The following is a 20,994-nucleotide window of genomic DNA, read 5'->3' as shown; positions in this document are numbered from 1 at the left end:
TGGCAACTCACATTCTACATGTGACTTCTTTGCAGCCGGTCAGATAGCATAGCGAGTTGAGTGCTCTGTCTGACATCTGCGCAGCAGCCTGTTGATGCAGGTTCGATTCCCCGCAGCGCCAACTCTGCATTTTATCCTTCTGAGGTCGATACGTTGAGTTCAATGCAGTGGGACATTAATATCAACTGTTATTGCAGCGCATAAGTACCTGCGGGCTTGAACCAGCTATTTATACCTAGATATTACCCAGCCTCTGGTATGGGGAGAACCCTCTGGCTGAGGTCTCCTAGCCCTGTTCCTTTCATTTCCACCACAGAAGAATTGCTCAATTTTTGATGAATTGGGGCTTATTAGTCACCTCCCTTATCTTCTCCAGATTCTTCTACTGCTCCACTCTTTTCTTTGTACTCCCTTCCTCTCACCTCTCCCCCCTCAAATTCGTCTACCACTCTGCCATCCGCTCCCTCTGACTTCTCTCTCCTCACAACTCCATCTCCTCGTCTCTCAACTCACTAGGATGGCTCTCATTTCACCCCCAGCTCAAATTGAATTTCCTCTTTCTAGTCTTCAAATCCCTCTATGGCCTTGCCCCTCCCTACCTATCCTCCCTCCTCACTTTTTATACTTCTTCTCGTTCCCTCCACTCTGCGGATCTCTTCCTTCTCTCTCCTCCTCCACCCTGTGCCCCTTCTCACTTCCGCTCCTTCCAACTTCTCACTCCCTTCCATTGGAACCGCCTACCCCTCCCTGTCAGCTCTATCACCTCCTACCACTCATTCTGCACTTCTCTGAAATCTTATGTCTTCCACTCACCCCCCTAACATCCTTTGCTTCCTCTCTCACTACTGACTCTTCCTCTACCTACTTCTCCTACCCCCTCTCTCACTTTGTCCCTCGCCATCAGCACCTCTCCTCTTCAATAATTTAAATTGTTCCTTGTACTGTTTTCTGGTTCAGATTCATTTGTCATGTATTGCTTATTGTATTATGCTTGTTCCTCTTGTAAAGCGCCTTGGATTAAAGCGCTATATAAATAAAAATAAATACAAAATTATGAAGGCACCATTTTGGATCCAGGTATAAAGTTGCAGTGCACCTTTTTCATTGCTTGCTTAAAGCTTCCTGTTGTAATGAAATGAAGAGTTCTGGCAAAATATATTCAGTTGTCTCTAAAAGTTGTTTGAGCTGTTTTTAGTTAGTGAATGTTTATTCATAGTGCATTAGTAAATGTGTCCCCTGACAGAGTCTCCATAACTATGGCTGGTGGAGACACTTACACAAATTATTATAAATTATGCATATCTGCATGTTATTGCGGGATGCTGTCTGCATCCTGAGAGCACAACATTGCAGTTTTTCAAGTTGAAATGTATTATGATTGTATGCAGTTATTACCCAAGTTATAACTATTGAAGTCTTTGACTATGGGAAATCCATAAGAACCATTTTGAAAAACCTTTTGCAAAATGTGTAATTTTCTTAGGCCTTTTTTCGGAATAGTCTCGTGCGTTGTGTAGCAACGCTCTCCTACTTAGAGCTTCCAAAGAAATAACTACTTTCTAGAATGCTCCTTTTATAAAGCTCATTGAATAACTGCCATCTTCCCAAAGTCATCCGCGAGACACATCCTCTGCCATGCGCACACCTTGCACCTTTACATCTTTCAGGGCCGGTAAAAGCCAAGACAGTTTGCGTCGCTTAAGAGAACGTTCATTCAGTCTTCAGCTCTCTTCTCCGCCCGAACGGCATAATCCTGGTATTTCATACTTAAAGGAAGCCATTGCGTATCAGCATTTTGAAATGAAACAATTTATTAAGCCTATACATTTTCCATCTCGTGTATTTCCCAGGCTTCGAGTAGCCAATCCCCTATGTAGGAAGGAAAGACGGCTTCTGTTTGCTAGCAAAGCAAGCTCTCATCGCCAATGAACACACCCCCTCCCTTTGAGAGGGCTGACTATAAAGTGCCAAAAAGAAAGCTAATTCTCTGGGTATACCTTCCGCTTCCCTGATCAAAGGCAGTCAGGGACGTCATTTCACCAGAATGCCAGGTGCAGCGGAAGTGACATTACGTGACCTTTGACCCCCGTATGACATCACAGGAAGTTATGTCATTTGACCCCACCCTGAAGTGACATCACAGGAAGCGATGGAGCACGACCTTTCACCTCACAACAAAACGTGAAGTGGCATCACATAGCATTGTTTCGTAGTATACTACAAAAACATATTGTCAGGATATCACTGTAAAGTGATATACATTTCATACAAGATGTATCATTAATATCAGTGCGTATAGGCCCACATTACCAAATCACTGTGAATGCAAGCAGATGTCCAAGGCCAAACGATAATGATGTGTTAAAATATAGCAGTTACGCTTAAGCGCTTTATACAGAACAAATATACATGCAATATCACTAAACCTGTGTTGGTACTCTTTTATCAACCTCAGCAGGATGAATGGCTGAGTGGACCTTGCTGCAAGTCGAACCTGCAACCTGTATATCACACACACATTGCAGCAGACAGCGCTCAACCCACTGAGCTATCTTACCGGCTACAGCTAGCAGAAAACCAGCCACTTCAGAAACAAAGAGACACACACTGCTGGCCAAAGCCCATGAGCCTCATTTGAAAAAAACTAAAAACTAAAAAAGAAAACATGTTCTTTAGAAGGAAGACCACAGGGGTAGCAAGCGAGACCTCAGTTGCGACCCCTGGTGAACCCTAAATGACATCCATGAATGCAGTACTTCCCCCAATGCATCTGTGTATCCACAGCTTTCCAGCACAGACGCCAATACATCCCTTCTACACTGCAACCTCTCCGACATTGGTGCCTTATGCTAGATACGTTTTGGGACAATTTCCAAGGCATATACCGCCTGGCTTAAAGTCTTTTTCATACAGTAGAGACCACATCTTGTCACATTCCCATCTGGATTTTGGGGAGTCAATCCTTGCTTCCTGACCTAGGGCCTCATCACAAGTTGTGTAGTGCGGTAACAATGCAGAGGTAATAGAGTTACCGCTGCATTACCACACCGCCCAATCACGAGTTTGGGGGAAAGTTGGAGGATTCAACGCCAGCTCTGAGCTGGAGGTGGATCTGTGGATTTTCAGCCCATTTTTGGCAAATTACTACGGCACAATTACTGCTGTGGTAATTACGCCGGAAATGCCCCATTTAGTCCTATGGACTAAAAAGAAATGGGGACTTATACTGCCACTTGTGATCTAGAAGTAAAAGCGCCAGACCAAGATGCCCTATAATATTTAGTGATGTACGTGAGTTGTACCCCTTGCCTCCTCCATCAGATTTAACAAAGTAGTTTAGGACATCCTGTGTTTTTTACCATTCCACAAAAAATGGGGTGTGACCCTCTCAACCTACAGAAAATAAATTCTGAGACTTCAACAGATAACATCTGGGAAAGAAATAAAATCCTGGGGCATTTATTCATTTTAATTTACATTAATCTGCCAATCCAGGAGAGGGTCAATTTGGACCATCTTTGAATATCTTATTTAATCACCTCTCAACTTGGAGGGACATTAGCATTGTAAAAACTAACTAGACAGCTTGTTAACCATATCCTCAAGGAGCACATTTAAGATTTTTTTTATGATAAAAAAGTAAGATAAATTACTCTAGCATGCCTTCTACCATTCGCCTGGCGTGCATCATGGCTGATATGCTAAAGTTCTCCTTAAATCAAAGCTTGAGTTCAAACAACACATGGCTTTTCTAATCTCTCAGAATGTATATGTATGAATTCTTATCTTCTGCTATACCTAACCACGACTAGCTAGGGGAAATAGTTTAAAGATTTCATGCTAAATGTGTCGTACATTATTTGTGTTTTTGGTCTAGTTTTATTATTTATAGAGAAACATCAAAATATGGATGTTTTGAATTTGTCATATTTTTAATATTTCCACTAGTACAAATATAACATCATTTTGTAACATTATTTTGTTTTTGTTTTTGGGAATAGTCTAGAGTTTTTTGTTTTGAATGGTATGGTTTCCTTCTAGTATTTGTATCTTGCATTACATAAAAGCAAAATAAGTATATACCATACAGGTTTACACAAGTACATAATTTTTGCTGCATGTGTTTCAATAACTTTGTATCTACAGTGGTTTACGCCTGGTACTGATTATTGTTTTCATCCTTTTTGGATACACTCTAATTGAGTTCCCAGTAGTACTTAATTAACTAGAAATGACATATTAGTGGTTTTAAGGTCCTTATCTAAATAATGATAACGCTGTTTTACACATGGTTTTGGCAAAGCGTTGTATTGGACTGCCCTTTATGGTGAATTAGCTTTTGGGATCCTTCTATGTTACTATTAGATTTGGAGGTATGTTAGTTACATTGATTAGAATTCATTATAATTCTTTACGTATTGTTTATTTCTCGACTATTAATTAATGGGACAGAAAAAATTAACATAATGAATATTGTTTAGCTATCACGTTATGGGACGTCTATATACACATTAAACATTTGACATGTATGACTTCAAGCATTGAAAGAAGATGTTTCCTCATCTACTAGCATACACTGAGAAGGTTAATGTCCTCACAGTTTAGTTCAATTTTATTGTAGGTTTTGTAAGAGATTTTGTTTCATTGGGGTAAATTCAGGATTTGGCTGTATTTTCTTATTGTAAAACTATTGGCAGTAATTTGGTGGTAAATTAGTCTTGTATTTATATTGGGTTTGGTATAACACTATTTTAGTGACCATACCTTGTTAGCTTATATTGGTGGTAATTTTAGTGGTATCCTGTTTTGCGGTATTTATACCTGTGGTATAGTGGTGAGCATGGTTTTCTTTTTATAATATAACCCCATCATAAAGCAAACATTTCCTTTCTATTAGAATACCTCCTAGTGGTCTGTAGCGAGCCCAGACTTATGCACTGTCAGAACCCAATGATTTTATTCAGAGCGCCACCTATAGTTTGTGGCTGGTACTACTGGCTTATGTACATCCAGTAATCTATGTGCCATAAGACACTACTGGCTTATTTACATCCAGAAATCTATGCATCAGATCAGACACCTTCCTCTCAGCATGCAAGAAAGGAAACATTCATCACACCGCACACAAACCTCTGCTTTATAACTGTCTATTGCTAGCTTTTTCTTATTTGCTATTTTACTTACATTGGTAAACTGGCAAATGCACTACTGCACTGATATGAGCCTCCCCTTTATACATCACTTATGTAAATAAACAGATGCATGAATGACACAAAATCCCATTGGTTTTTATAAATACAAAAAGTATTTTATCTTATTTACAAGTCACCAAGTCTTACCATGAGTTAAATTACAGCACCATCTGCAATACAAGAGAATAAAACAGAACAAGCAGGTATTTTTGAAACATGTATTAATGTTCACACATTCTGAAATTGAAGAAAAATAAACATGCAATGATTTCCTAACTTCCCTACACTCTAATAAATCTTAGTCACACAACCAGCATTTCGCATGGTCCTCACTTACCACTTATCTTACCAAGATTCTTATTTCTTTGAAGTCGCCTGCACAACCTTGCTATGTTCGTAATTGCAGACCCAGTGTCAGCGCGAAATTCTTCAGCAAGCTTGTGTGGGGAGCGCCAGCTTATCAATCTCCCATAGCTAGCGTTCTACCCCTTTGAACCCTGTCAGTCTTCTCAGCCCAGCATGAACTAACTGCTCTCCTCATTTCTTGTTACTAAGAAAGCTCCGATCCATCCCCTTATTGACGTGGCTTGTCTACCTATCATTTTCACCAATCATCTCTGTATCAGCCCTAATTTTCAGAACAACTAAAGCTTTAGGCCTCCCTGTTACTTTCAATCTGTTTCCTGCTGCTTGCATTCTTTGTGCTCTCCAGAAGCTTAAGAAAACGCCAGTGTGCATTTAAAAATGAATCTCAGCAGTGCCACCAAAACATGGATTTCACCTCATTTTGCATATGAGACTGCATTTTAATGTTAGCGAAGTTAGAATTAGTATTTTAGTAATGCTAATAACGTTAGTCGGTTATATATTATAATGCAGTTTCCATACATGAAGTATCCAAAAATACATGGTGCACTTCATTATTTCAACCTGGCAGCACATTAAGTTTTTCTATGTGTGCTCTGAATATCTGCAATTTCAAGTTGGGCCTGGCTGTCTTGTAAATCCTGTACTTTGCATACTACCAATAATGCTATGTTATACTGGCAAACAAAATGCTATAGTACATACTATCAAAATGCTATTATATTTTGTTAAAATGCTATATATGTCCTTACATACCCTCCTTTTTCCTGACAATTCTGTCTACCTCAATCCACAATTGGAGGAAACCCAAATTGTTTTTCTTTCTTTTATTATTATTCTAGAATGTATGAGCAATGGGATATCTTTCATTTCCCATTGTTGCCAATATCATAAGTAACATCTTCATTTTTATATACAAAATAATCAACCATCTTCCCATCACTAACACCACTACTGCTAAACCCACCATAGTGCGTTCCACCCAGGTTCCCCAGTTAAACACATCCACCTCCATTACACCCAGACTACTAACTGTAATGTTGTTCTTTCTCAGATTCATCTTAATAGTGTGCTTTTCCTTATGACTCAAAAAAATTCTACATCCGGGTCTATCGGAAATGTATCCCTTTGAAAAAATTCAATATTTTCCTCTTGGCTTTCCCAAATATCATTTGCAATATGGAATAATGTTAGACCCTCCAACTGAGACGATTGTATCCTTTGGAACCTGCAAGTAAAATACATTATATTTCAATTACTTGACAACAAACGTTCCATGATTTAAATGTGTAACAGTATAATTCTTCATAAAGGTGCTGACTAACCATCTATTTTTAACCAGTTTGGCTTGTGCTAACTCCTCACCACCTGAATTGCTAATGACCACTTCACATCCTCCTGATACACCTGGGTCAGATTTTAAACCACAGATAGCGCCTGTAGCATCAGGAAAAAAATGGTTTACCTGGACACAAGTAATTTTGTTCTTTAAACCTTATACATGTTTCCAGGTTTGGAATCAAGTAAACCTCAGGCTCCCATGACTGAAATGCCACTACCTCTGAGTTTTAATTTGTATGCATTTCTCTTCTTGCCAAAATCCCACTTTATGTACCCACTTAGTTTGGTAAATAAATTCAGGGGCTATATATGGGATGCACAACAAAAACCTAATTTCCATTCTTTCCAAATTCACATATAGTGGCATTGCACTGCCCATTTCAAATGCAACTTTCACTTGCATCATTTTGATTTCCCTTTTTGTAATCCTTTCCTTCATCTGATGAATAATATCTTGTGAAACAAAATATAACAGTATATGTCCTTGAATTAATTGGCAAATTGCAGTTTGGACCTCCCTCATGTAATTTGTCAACAATCTATCAAGAGGATTTATTACATTCATGATCTCGCTCAAAATTCGCTCATGCTTAATTATTACCTTTGTACTATGTTGTAGAATTTCAGCCTGTTCATTTAGTAATACCACAGTCTCATTAACAAATTTTACTTGCTCATCCAATCCACCCCTAATTCCATCTAAGGCCTTTTGGATCATTTCTAGATTGTAAGTCAATTGTTGTGCTTTAGCACTCAATGTCCCTACTGAAATGGTATTGGCTGTTGACATCGTAGTACCTATTACAGCTCCAATAATAGACATTACCAAAGAGACCACAAGCATTACTGCCCCTCTCTTTCCCCTCCTTTTCTTTATATCCGCTGAATTCACAAACGTCTTAATTGCATTACCATATCTCTTACTGTCTGCTTAGCGTCCTCTTTTCTCAATTCTAGCCAATCTTTGGTCTGGTCGGTTACTATCCCAGTTTTGTTAATAAATCTTTCAATCAAATTATCAGGGTTCATAGGTATGTAGATATTCTGGAAAATCATCCTTCTATTACCCATAATAAATATAGGCGCTTCCTCCACTGCAATGCCAGATGATGGTCCGGGCTCAATGATAACCCGTGCTTCTATGTCTTTAAGATTCCCTGCAACCATAAGAGTCATCATCCATGTTGCTGGTGCCATCATCAGCGTCATCCGTCCTGCAGACTTGGTCTTTGCCCCCGCCCGGGGCTTTTTTGGAATTTCCTCCCGCGGACTCCAGGACTCTGTCATTTCTTGTGTCCTCCGGTCCTGCGACCTCCAACCCCAACCAATATTTGTTAATATTCTAAATTAAATAGAAAAAAGACAGATTAAGTACATAGCACAATACCAATTTTACCCTTTCTACCACACAAAAACAAAATGTAGTCCAAAATATTCCGATTGACTCTTCCGATTTCTGTAACTAAGCACACAGTAGAGAGAAACAATCACATACATATGACATCATAATACATCAAAAGGGGGCGTAGCTAACCGCCATGTAGAGAGGACGCTCACTTCGGCGAGCTCCGCTAGATGTGCCACTTATAAGCTGTTTCCTGAGACCGGATCTATAGCTGTGAGATGGGTCGCCCTTCTGGGAAAGTGCACATCGCCGAAACTGCCCTCAGCGCCCGAAGCCCACAGACAGCGCCGGAACCAGGGGAATGTCTCGCCTGGACAAATCGATGGGGAGGGGGGCTAGGTCCAAGCAGCGCCAGACCACCATATATGCTTTCACGGCCAACGGACTCCCCAACCCTGAGGCCTCAGACACGGCATCTGCTGAGATGGAAACTTGCCCCACTGTAGCGGTGGCCGAACCCAGCAAAACCCAACTCCTGGAGGCCATTAAGTCATTCCAAGCAACAATGGTGAACAAAATCGATGCCGTGGCCACAGATCTGGGCATCCTATGCCAGGACGTCTGCTCCTTGGCTGGTATAACCGAAGCGCTGGAGACCCAGGTACGCGAAAATACGGAAGCAAAAACCCAACTCCTACATGACCTGGATGGCCTCCAGCAGAGAGTCAAGAATTTGGAGGACAGAGCGGAGGAGGCAGAAGGGAGGGCTCGCCGCAACAGCATCCGGCTTCTCGGCCTGCCAGAGGGCACCGAAGGCCTGGACCCCACTAACTATGTAGAGAACCTCCTGCTGCAGGAGATTGGCGCGGAAAAGCTGTCGCAGGGCTTCTCCATAGAGAGGGCTCATAGGTCACTTGCTAAGAAACCACCACCAGGCGGTCCACCTAGGCCTATGATAGTGAAAGTACTGAACTACAGGGACCGAGAGGTCATTTTGGCGTATTCACGATCAGGTGGCCAGATCAAGAGGAACTCTGCCAAGATTGCGATTTATCCTGATTACACCTTCCAAGTACAAATGAACAGAGCTCAGTTCATACATACAAAGGCCAAATTGAAAGCAGCAGGATTGTGATACATGCTTCTCTACCCCTCAAGACTAAAGGTGATACACAACAACAGGGCCCACCTGTTTGACACCCCGGAACAGGCACGAGACTGGATGGATGGACAGCAACTACCTGACATTGAAGACAAAAGGCGGAAGCCGCATTGAACCGCCTTCCAAGAACTGCAGGAGACCTTTTCTTAATACAACTGCGTATCAGCAGAAGGACCTAGCCTAATAAGCAGGTGATATGATCCTACTATACGGAACGCCGAAGCAAGAGCTCCCCCAACACCCAGGAGTTTCCTTTTTCAGGGTACGTTAACCCACCCGTAGGGCACCCGAAGACCATGTCTGGTCCTAAGGAGCGGAAACGGGACAGTCATAACGAGGGTCACCTCGCTGGACCAGTTCTACATTTGGGAAGTTTGTTAAAAGGGAGGAAGAAATGGAGAGTTAGCACCCACTTTGGGAAATTTGATCAAAAAACACAGAGACCTCAGGATAACTTCACGACAGATACATCATTAACAGGACCTCGACCGAGGCCGAGGAGGAGCAACAGACACCACGACGCCTATGGCTGAAAGAATAAAAGTAATGACGTGGAACGTCAGAGGCATGAACAGCTTTGTGAAACAAAGCCGGATACACGCATATTTGCGACGATGCAAGGTTGGAATTGCTATGCTCCAGGAGACACACCTAACGAAGGAAAAACTGAAGGTGCTAGCCAAGACATGGCGAGGGATCCTGATCGGATCCTCCTACTCCTCTTATGCAATAGGGGTCCTGATATGTATCGACCCGACCATCCCATTCAGGGTAGTGAGCACCAAGACGGACAACGAGGGCAGGATGGCACTTGTGCAAGGTACCATGGAATGGAGGCAACTATGCCTGGTTAGCACTTATGCTCTTAATCATGAAGCCACCGCTTTCTTCCACTCCCTGTTTTCTCGACTGAGCTCTCATGTAAACTGCAATATGATTTGGGGGGAGACCATAACTGCACCCTAGATCCCCTCAAAGACAGGTCTGATACCAAGCACTCCTGCCCATCCCCCCCAGCCAAAATATTGTCTAAATTAATAAGCCAGCTGTCGCTATCTTATCTGTGGAGGGAACAGGGCCCTGAGCGAAGAGAATACTCCTTCTTCTCCCTGCCACACAACGTCCCCACTAGGCTGGACTACATTCTAGTCAGTCTGGGGCAGCAAGCCACGTTTTGCGACGCACATTATTTGCCAAGGGTGCTGTCAGACCACTCCCCCATGTTGGCCTCCTGGGAGGTGTACCCGCCCAGACCCCCAATTCCCACATGGAGACTTAGGGCCAAAGCCCTGCTCGATGCAGCCTTTCGCGAACACATAAAAGACAGTACCGATGAATACTGGCAAAACAACCTGGACAGTGTAGAATGTGTCAGTATCGCGTGGGAGGCATATAAGGTAGTCATGAGGGGAGAGATGATAGCTTCGGTGGGGGGCGCCCAGAGGTCCATCACGAATTCCCTGGTGGGTGCGGAAAATGAGTTGGGGGAGCTGGAGAGCAGGGCAGATTCGACTCCAGAACATCTACAGGAAATAACCAAACTGCGACAAAACTGCCTGTCGCACTGGGAAACCTTGGGGAAATTAAGTTATGCTAAGCACACTGAAAGAACGCACACGCTGGCAGATAAACCCAGTAAACTCTTAGCTTGGCTTTACAAGAGGGAAACCCCTAGGACTCCCATTTGCCACATACTCAGACCTGATGACACCACAGCGCACACCCAGGCAGAGATTAACTCGGTCTTCTCTGAGTTCTATCGTGACCTCTACTCCAAGACCCTGCCCCCCACTGACACCGAGATTGAGGATGTCCTGGATAGCATAGAGTTACCCAAAATAGATTCACAAATGGCTGAAGCCCTTGACGACCCAATCACCCCTGACGAGGTGAAAGCAATAATTAGATCCTTACCATCTGGGAAAGTGCCGGGCATGGATGGCCTACCCGGGGAATTGTATAAATCATATGAAGAGACCCTTGCCCCACTGCTAGCACAAGTATACAACGAGGCTTACGAACGCGGTATCCTCCCAGACTCCATGAGAGAAGCCATAATAAGCCCCTTGCTGAAGCCTGGAAAAGATGGGACGGACTGTGGGTCATATAGGCCACTATCTATTTTAAATGTATATAACAAAATACTGACTGCACTCCTTGCAAATAGATTATGTAGAGTGATCCCCCTGCTGATTCACCCGGAACAAACTGGCTATGAGCCAGGGCGCTCTATCACCGAAAACGTGCGCAGGTTACACCACATCATATACAGCACCGAGCGAGGGTCTCAAAAATATGCTGTGGCGTCATTAGACGCCACCAAGGCCTTCGATTCGGTGAGATGGGAATGGTTATATGCCACCATGGTTAGGATGGGGATCGGACCCGCCTTCCTTAAATGGATCCAATTGGTCTACACCAATCCCACTACCAGAGTGCGCACCACTAAGACATATTCAGAGAAATGGCCCCTTTACAGAGGCATACGGCAGGGGTGCCCATTGCCCCTATTCTATATATTATTGCCGCGGAGCCTGTAGCTGCATATCTCCGACAGGAGTACGGAGACGGAGGCATTGAACTAGACGGGGAGACACACCTCGTCTCTATGTATGCAGACGACATGCTGTTGTACCTGCACAATCCCGAGCACCTCCTGCCCTACATTTTAGAGACTTTAGATTGTTTCCATAAACACACGGGCATTCAGATCAACAAAGACAAGTCTTGTCTCTACCCCCTTGCTGCATTGTATACTGAGGAGCACAGATCCCTGCCCCCTCTAGACCTTCAATGGCAGGTGACATCCTTTAGATACTCGGGTATTACCATACACCGTAACCCGAGCACCAAACACATTCTTAACACGGTTAGGGCTAAAGATGCCCTTGCACAGTCCATGTATTTTTGCGGTAAGCTCCCACTCTCGGTAGCGGGGCGGGCAGGTCTCCTCAAAATGGTGGCACTCCCCCGTTTACTGCGTTGCTTTTCCAACGTCCCCTTTAACATCCCCTGCTCTTTTTTCAGAGACATAAACAAACTCTGTAGGGGATTCCTTTGACAGGGAGGTAGGCACAGGGTGGCGCTGGACATTCTCCATAGACCCTATGAGAGGGGGGGATTGAACGTCCCTAATTTCGAGCTATACCACCTGGCTAGCCAACTAAGGCATGTGACGCAATGGATGGCAGATGAAACCACCACAGACACCCGACTTCTCCAACCAGCTGTGCCTCGACTGTTACTCCGAGACTTACTATGGGTTGAGAAGGGGGCTCTGAGACATTACCCATACCTGGTCAAGCTTGAAACCCAGCTCTGGAAGCAGGCCTGTAAAACAGTGGGGGGGCAGACCCGTATTCCCCGCAGATCCCCATCGCGGCAGTCATGGCTATGCTCTCATGGGGACACACAGAAATACGCACCCAGTGGGGACCCTATGGGGTGGCAGTATTAGGAGACCTCACTTACGAACAGGAGCTCATGACATTCACTGACCTCAGCGAGTCCACAGGCCTGCCCACAGGCCAGTTTTTGCTCCACAGAGCAGTAACACAGGCCATGAAGAACAGATGGCCGGAGGCCAGCGACCAAGTCATTGAGAACGAAATAATTGAGTCAATGCTGGACACTGCTGAGGGAGGCCACACAACCTCCAGACTATACAAATCCCTACTGCAGGGCACGACAAAGAATGAACTTAAATGCAAAGAGAGGTGGGAGAGGGAATTGGGCCTTGAATTTGAGGACAAAGCATGTGAAAAAATAACCCATTACCATAAAAAAAATCTCTAGAAATGCCTGTCTCCAACTCATCCAGCTGTACATTACCAACAGTGCCTATCTTACACCTGGCGCCATATTGAGGTTCAAAGGAGCCACAACCCAGACATGCCCCAAATGCAACGAGCCGAGGGCGGGAATGACCCACATGTTCTGGGACTGTCCGACGGTCCAGAGGTTCAGGGCACAGGTGAAAGAGAGGGTAGCAAACGCGGAGATTGAAGTGGAAATTCACGAGCCAGCAGCCTGCATTTTGGGAAGTTACAAGCGAAACAGTAAGAATAAGCCCCTAAATAAACTCATAGACTTGATATACATAACAGCGAAAAGACGCATAGCCGTGAGATGGAAAAGCGCCTGTGTCGCACTTCGAGGGTTCCACGATCAGTCTGAGGAATCACTTGGGTTAGATGCCGCTAAAGTAATTCAGACTTCCCTCCTGAGAGCACAGCTTGCAGGGAAAAGAAACACCTGTCAGGCCAAGGGCTCAGGCAAAAAGGCAGAACGCACAGCGGAGCTAGAGGGAAGAAAACAAACAAAGCAAATATTACATACCGTTTGTTGACAATTCCAGTCCCTCTACCCCCTCCGAGCCCCACAAGCTTACCTGTGTATCCCTTTCCTTTAGCGGAATACCTACTTGTGACAATACACAAGAATGGGAGTGCGTGAAGGTCAGAGGAAGTTTTCTTGCTTGAATGAAGGGGGACCATAGACTTCCCTCAATGATGGATTAGTGATGTCAACAGACGAGTGTCCCCCAATCCAATGAGTGAAAACAAAATCAAATGTTCCAAAAGCAAGTAGGCAAAAGAAAACAGCAGAGCGTCCTAGTATCCAAGGAGTGAAGCCAAGTGTCTCAAGATCCAAGGGGGCGGAGTAAATGATAAGCACAGCAAAGCGTCCCAAAAAATCCCACAAGTGATGAACACAGCAAAGCGTCCCAAAAAATCCCACAAGTGATGAACACAGCAAAGCGTCCCAAAAAATCCCACAAGTGATGAGCACAGCAAAGCGTCCCAACAATAATCAAGAAGTGAGGTTTCTCCGCTCGGGGAGCGGGTGGCCAAGAGTGATTTGAAGACTACGGGGTTGAAGGGAGGCGGAAACCAGACATGAGAAGCAGAATCCAAAACAAGTCCGAGGTGTATTCCGTGGTCGAGCAGGGGAGTTGATCAAACGAAGGTCTAAAGCAGAACCAAGGAGACGATAACAAGGTCCAAGGTAAACATAGAATTCAGGAACCAGAAAGGCAAGGAATAGGGCAAAAGGAACTTATTCCAAGAGCGTAGCTCGCGTAACGCAATGGTTTAGGAGCACCGGCTTGCTGGGGGCGTGGCCAATTATAGGAAGTGAAATGTAATTGAGGCGTGGAACGCACGCAAAAAGAAAGTAAAAAACGTTCCAAAGGTTCCTTGCGGGCATCGTCCTCTTGGGAGATGTAGTTGATTACCGGCGGTGGCGTCGGCGTTGCCGCAAACGCCAAGTTAAACGCCACGGGCTTCTCCCCTGGGCATAAGGATAGCCTAAGAAACCGGGGGACGTGACAGTCTGAGACCTAAGCGAGGCCCTTTGGTGGGGTGACCTCAAGAGATGGATAGCCACTGAGACCGCGGCTTGGGAGACAGCGATTCAGGTACAGAGGCTGGACTCCAGTGAAGAACTACTCTGTTGGGTGGCGTTAACAGTGCCATTGCTCCACCCATCGGCTCAGGACAGCGTCTCGGTCAGTACGGAGAGTCCCGGCCCAGCACGAAGTCCAGAAGAAGACTGTGGATGTAACTGAGGTCTCGGAGGGAGGGAGGTGGGGCTGGAGGGTTGTGAACGTTATATTATGTTGTTCTTGAATTATGCACACTGCATTGACTAATCCATGATCCTTCCTTTGTTTGTTACTATTTGTTGAAAACCCAATAAAGAAATTAAAAAAAAAAATACATCAAAACAATTTTCATGTAAAATATTTCAGCATTGTACCATAGTAATTCAACCTGATTCATCACCTTCTATCAATTTTATCACTGCACCTTTCTTAAATGTGGTATTTACATCTGCATTTATCTCCACCTTTATCTCCACCATAATCATTATATCTATTTTTATTTTTATGGCGTGGGACACTATGAAGACAGTCACTGCGTCTTTCTCTTCATGTACTCAGGACACTTAAGCTGTCTCTACTTGCTCAAGTCTCCTGATTTCATGTTTGGGGTGACAGGGCTTAATTTTGTTAACATGAACAAATTGTACTGTAACCATTTCCTCCTCTGTCTTTAATATTTTGTAAACTACTGGGGACACTTTATCCACTATTTGAAATGGCCCCTGCCGGGCCGCAAGATATTTTGAATTTTTATGTTTACCTTTTCCAAAATGAAATTTATATACCTGATCCCCTACATTATACTCTTTCACAGACGTCTTTTTATCATAATATGACTTTGCACTGTCAGCAGCTCTTTCCAAATTTCCCTGCACAGATGCAAATGCATGTTGTAAATGCTTTCTCAGTTCTTCCACATATTCATGAACTGTAGATGCACTCACAAGTGTCTGCTCATGTGTCCTGTATAATAAATGTTGTGGCAGTACCATATTTCTTCCTGTTAACACCTCATGAGGACTGATACCTGTTGCTTTAGAAGGAGTCGATCTGATTGCCATCAATACCAGAGGTAATCGTAAATCCCAACTGGAACCTGCTTCTGCTACAAACTTCTTTAATATCTCCACAACAGACCTGTTGCAATGTTCAATATTCCCAGAAGAAGTGGGCCGGTATGCAATATGCAGTTTCCTTTTCACCCCCAATATCTGCCATACCTTACTCATTAAGGTGCTTGTAAAATGACTCCCTCTGTCTGACTCTATTCTTTGTGGTAATCCAAATCTTGAAAATATATGATTTACCAGTAATGTAGCTGCTGTTTAAGCACTACAATCTGGTGCAGGTATACACTCTACCCATTTCGACATCAAGCAAACCACGGTCAAAAGGTAACAGTTCCCTCTACTCGACCTTTCTACAGGCCCTACATAGTCAATTTGCAAATCTGACCATGGAAGAGTCAAGCCTCTTTTCATCAGTGGAGCTTTGTGCATTGGTGAAGCAGGTTTAAATTGGGCACATACCAGGTACCCCTTAGTTATAATTCCACATCTTGGGACATATGTGCCCAGTAAGCATAATCTTTCAGTATTGCTAAAGTCTTTTGTGAACCTCTGTGTCCTGCAGTTATTGCATCATGTGCATGGTGTAGCATTAGCCCTCTGAATGAAAGGGGTACCACCCACTGTATCTGTCCTGTTATGGTTTCCCTGATCATAAGTCCATCCTGTAGTCTAATTCATTTTTTTATTCTTTAATAACACCCTCAACTCTTCTTTCTCTGCACAATCATTTTCAGTCAAAGGATTTTGTTCAGGGTCCATCAAACAATTATAATAGATCCCCAATATTGGATCATCTTTTTGCGCCTTAATCAGATCGTGATCTGGAGTATCATAACTGCATTGCACTACTGGTTGTTCTACCTCTTTTGGAGTCTTAGAGCATATAACAACTCTCCATGACAGCCCCAATCTTGGCTAATTGATCTGCTTTATCATTTCCTTCCTTATCTTCTCCTGGATTTTTTAAATGTCCACATTTTTTCCTCCAGTATACTGTTAAATCATTCTCTGACACAGATTTGTCTATAGCTTGTATCATTTTCCCATGCTTGACGGGCTTTTTATTATATGTGATCATGCCTCTTGCTTTCCAGCCAGGAAAATATTCTACAAAGCTATTTCGTGCATAATCAGAATCAGTCACCAGGACAATTTCACTGAATGTATTATCAACTGCAGTAGTTATTGCTTTATAAATAGCCGCCAACTCTGCTACTTGGCTACTGCTAGCCCCAATTCTCATTCCTATACTAGGAATGTCCTCACATTTCGACCAGACATTTCCTATCCCTTATACCAGCTGTTATTTGCTGTCATTTTCAATGTGAAAGGCACATCCGTCAACATATACAGTTGGTAAATTCTTACATGTATTTTCATCAAAAGCTTTGTGTGGTGATTGTTCAAACTCCTGCAAACTAGATTCTACCTCTACTTCGTCTGATACACATTCAGCTGCACAGTCATGTAAATCTGCTAATCCTTGAGCAACTGGGCTCTTTTTATTCTGGCCATACCTCACTTCTAATAGAAAGCCTTGCAATGCCAACGTCCATGAAGTAATTCTGGACTGTGCTAGATTGCCTGACCTAATCCTTTTACTCTGTAAAAACTGCAACAGTTGATGATTTGTCTCAAATATTACCTTTTCCCCTTGAACAATGGGGCGGGAATGTTGCAATGCCCACACAGTGGTCAGAAGAGCCTTTTCACATTCACTGAATTTGATCTCAACCTGGGAAACTGCCTTACTTGCATAAGCAATGGTTTTGTGGTTCAAATCATGTTTTTGAGATAACACTGCTGACATACAATGTGTTCAGTGAAACCTATTTCAATAAAGAAATCAATCTCTGTTTTTTATGGGATATGCTAATCATGGTGCCTTTATGAGACATTCCTTCAATTTAGCAACTGCCTCAGATTGCTCCTTTTCCCATTTCCAGGGCGTATTCAGCTTCAATTGCTTAGTCAATGGTTGAGTAATTTTAGCATAATTTTCAATAAACTTCCTGTTATATCCCGTAATTCCTAATAAACTTTTTAAACCTTTCACATTTCTAGGATCTTTCAATTTCTGTATGGCCTCCATCTTTTTCTTTTGTGGATTTAGCCCATGTTCAGTTACCTCATGGCTTAGGAAATTCACCTTTTTCTTGCACCATTGGGCCTTCTCTAAAGATACTTTGGCACCTGCCTTTTGCAATTGGTCAAGTACATGTCTAATTTCATCAAAATGGCTTTTCAAGTTTTCATTTTTTATCAGGATATCATCCACATTAACTATAGTTCCTCTTTCCGCTGCATCTGGCATAGCCTTTCTCAAAAATATGCCAAATTCGCTCCCACTGTTGACATACTTGAATGGTGTTCTAGCCCATGCGTATTGCGTTTTATCAAATGAAAATGAAAATAAATTCTGAATATCCTCTGCCAGTGGCACACACCAATATCCAGATGTAAGATCTAATCTGGTAAACACCTTTGACCCATGCACTTGAGCAAGGCCTTGATCAATGAATGGCAGTGGCCATCTAGACACTGGCACTCTTTTATTTAATTCCCTCAGGTCTGCACACAGACACCATTAACCATTTGGCTTTAACACACCCAAAATAGGAGTGTTGGAGGTACTATGAATGGTCCTGATAATTCCCCTAGACTCCAAGTTTTTAATTATCTCTGCCAATGACTCTAAGCATGCAAGTGGCAATCGATATTGGCGGACTATTACTGGATTTCTACCACACCCCCCTGGTAATGTGGCAACATGTAAATTAGTTAGGCCGTAATCATATGCATCTTTGGAAAAAACTTCTTTAAATTCCATAAATATTTTTCTCAACTCATTTTTATCCTCTTCGCTATCACATGCATCTGCTAACAGAATCTGCTCCTCTACCATTTTTGGAAATTCTGGGAGATCCTCCAGTGGAGGAACCTCTGTGCTCTCTTCCAACTGTGTGGCTGTATCTCTTTGCAAAGCTGCCACTTTCAAATATTTTGGCATATCAGCTTCCACTTCAATGTGCTGATTTTCTGTTTCATTTTCATTTAAGTCAAACATTATACAATTCTCTTGGTGACAGCACACTGTCTCATTTGAATCATAAGGGTACACAGATTGAATTGTAAAGATCTGGGTTGAGAATACAAACATTCTGGCAACACACCCTGTGCATCTACATATCTCTCAGGGATATTTCCAATTACCATGTTATTGAGATCTGCAGTAGAATGTGATTTTTGTATGGCCATTCCTAATAAAGAATTCTCTTCTAAATGAATATCCTGACATCCTTTATTATTCACCATAATTTTGACAGACCCTTCCCCAACACCTATCAATGGGGTATATTCATAATCCAGGCCTTGCTGTTTCATGGATTAATTCAAGCACACAAATGCATTAGAATCTTTCATTTGCTGTCCATTCTAGTACTTTAGTGTTATAGCAACCTGCTTGGTGAATGCAGGAATAGTAATATCCTTCTTCACCTGTAATTCAATTTCATATGGGCCAATGGTGCACAATGATAAGCCTTTCTCTTGTCTTCAAATTCGGGTGCAGGCCCACCTAGTCGGGACCATATTTTTTGGTTAAGGCAATCTAACACCATGCACATTCTGTGCATTATATCATTGCCCATATAAAAATCATTTTGTATTCCACACACTATCCACACATTGTGGTAGGTGTTTTTTTGTCCAATGTTAATCTTTAGCATGCACCTTCCTGCAATTCAATTTTCAAAATCTGGATTGTCCAAATCAGAGACATATTGGTTTTTAATTCTAAATTTTGGGATCTCCTCCCTTTCCATTATTCTCTACAGTAGTTTCTCATTAATAAAACTCCTTTCCTGTTCAAGGGCCAAAGTGACTTTTATCATTTTAGAATGGTCATTTATACCAATGTGAACCCATGGCTGCTCATCTTCCATGTGTATTTCAGCAAGGGTGGTGATGTGTTTTTCTGTGTCTGCTTTAGGAATAGTGTTCTGTTTGCATTTATTCTCTTTTAAATAGAAGTGCAATGTGTGTTCATCTATTTCAGTTTGCCATTTCTTCCTAGGATCCAAATAAATCTGAACAGATTGTTTTTCTTTTTCACTTTGCATTCTATTCTGACACATCAAAATGACAGTGACACTAGGCACACAGCTATTCAGTAGGTACACCTCCACTGCATCATTTGATTTGGCAACAGAATGGCATTCATTTATACTGCTGTTTTGTGCCTTTATTTTCTTAGGTCTTAATGGTTTTTTGTTAGAGAACTCAGTACCCTGTCAAACTGGAAATTATATCGTGCCTCCTATTGCAATGAATATATGTATATTGGCCTACGCCAAGCTGCTTGTAAGCCACTTGCAAAGAAATCCGTGTTGCAAGGTCCTGACCTTAGAATCAATGTAAGCCGCCATTTTAGGTCAATCCGCCATTTTAGGTTCTCTCTGTAAAGTCACCCTGTGAGTTAAAATGGTGGACGGTGTCATTCCGAAATACAACATGGCCGTCTTGACCTCTGTGTGTAATTAATATGTAACTTGCCTGCAGGCCACTTGTTGGGGTGGTGAACTGAGACTTTGTCCTTCGCTGACCTGTGTGTAAAGGATTGCTCGTGCCAATGAAACTAATCCGCGAGCATATGTTAAGAACAATGTATCCAAATACTGAACTAAGAACACTTGTTTAACTACATTGTATTAATGTTTGAGAAGACTTTATGAGAAATCCTAAAATACACTGTTACCGTGTAGACTTGTTGACAAATGTATTAAAGGCAAAACCCTAACCATATAGATGTGTGAACTCGGCATGAACCCTAGATCAGTAATGTATTAGAGGAATATTAACCCGCAGTAGGGTTGGACATCATGTTTGCAAATGTATACAAAGCAAGCGGGACTATTCTAATGTAAAGTGCCACTCACTGAGCACACCGAACCATGCTGGAGTTCGCTGTGTTGTACTGAGGGCTGTAGCTATCCGTTACTTTTAGTCCTTTGAAACTGTTCAGTATAAATGAAAGATCTTTGTATGTTCCTTTGTAATCTGTGTTCGGTGTATTTCCTTTTGGGGTACTCAGCTTTGATATTTTCTCTTTGATTTCACAGTTGGCGCCTGAA

Source organism: Ambystoma mexicanum, chromosome 12, assembly GCF_040938575.1.
Source record: "Ambystoma mexicanum isolate Mex_15411 chromosome 12, UKY_AmexF1_1, whole genome shotgun sequence".
NCBI lineage: Eukaryota > Metazoa > Chordata > Amphibia > Caudata > Ambystomatidae > Ambystoma > Ambystoma mexicanum.
Note: the sequence above shows the minus strand (reverse complement) of the source record.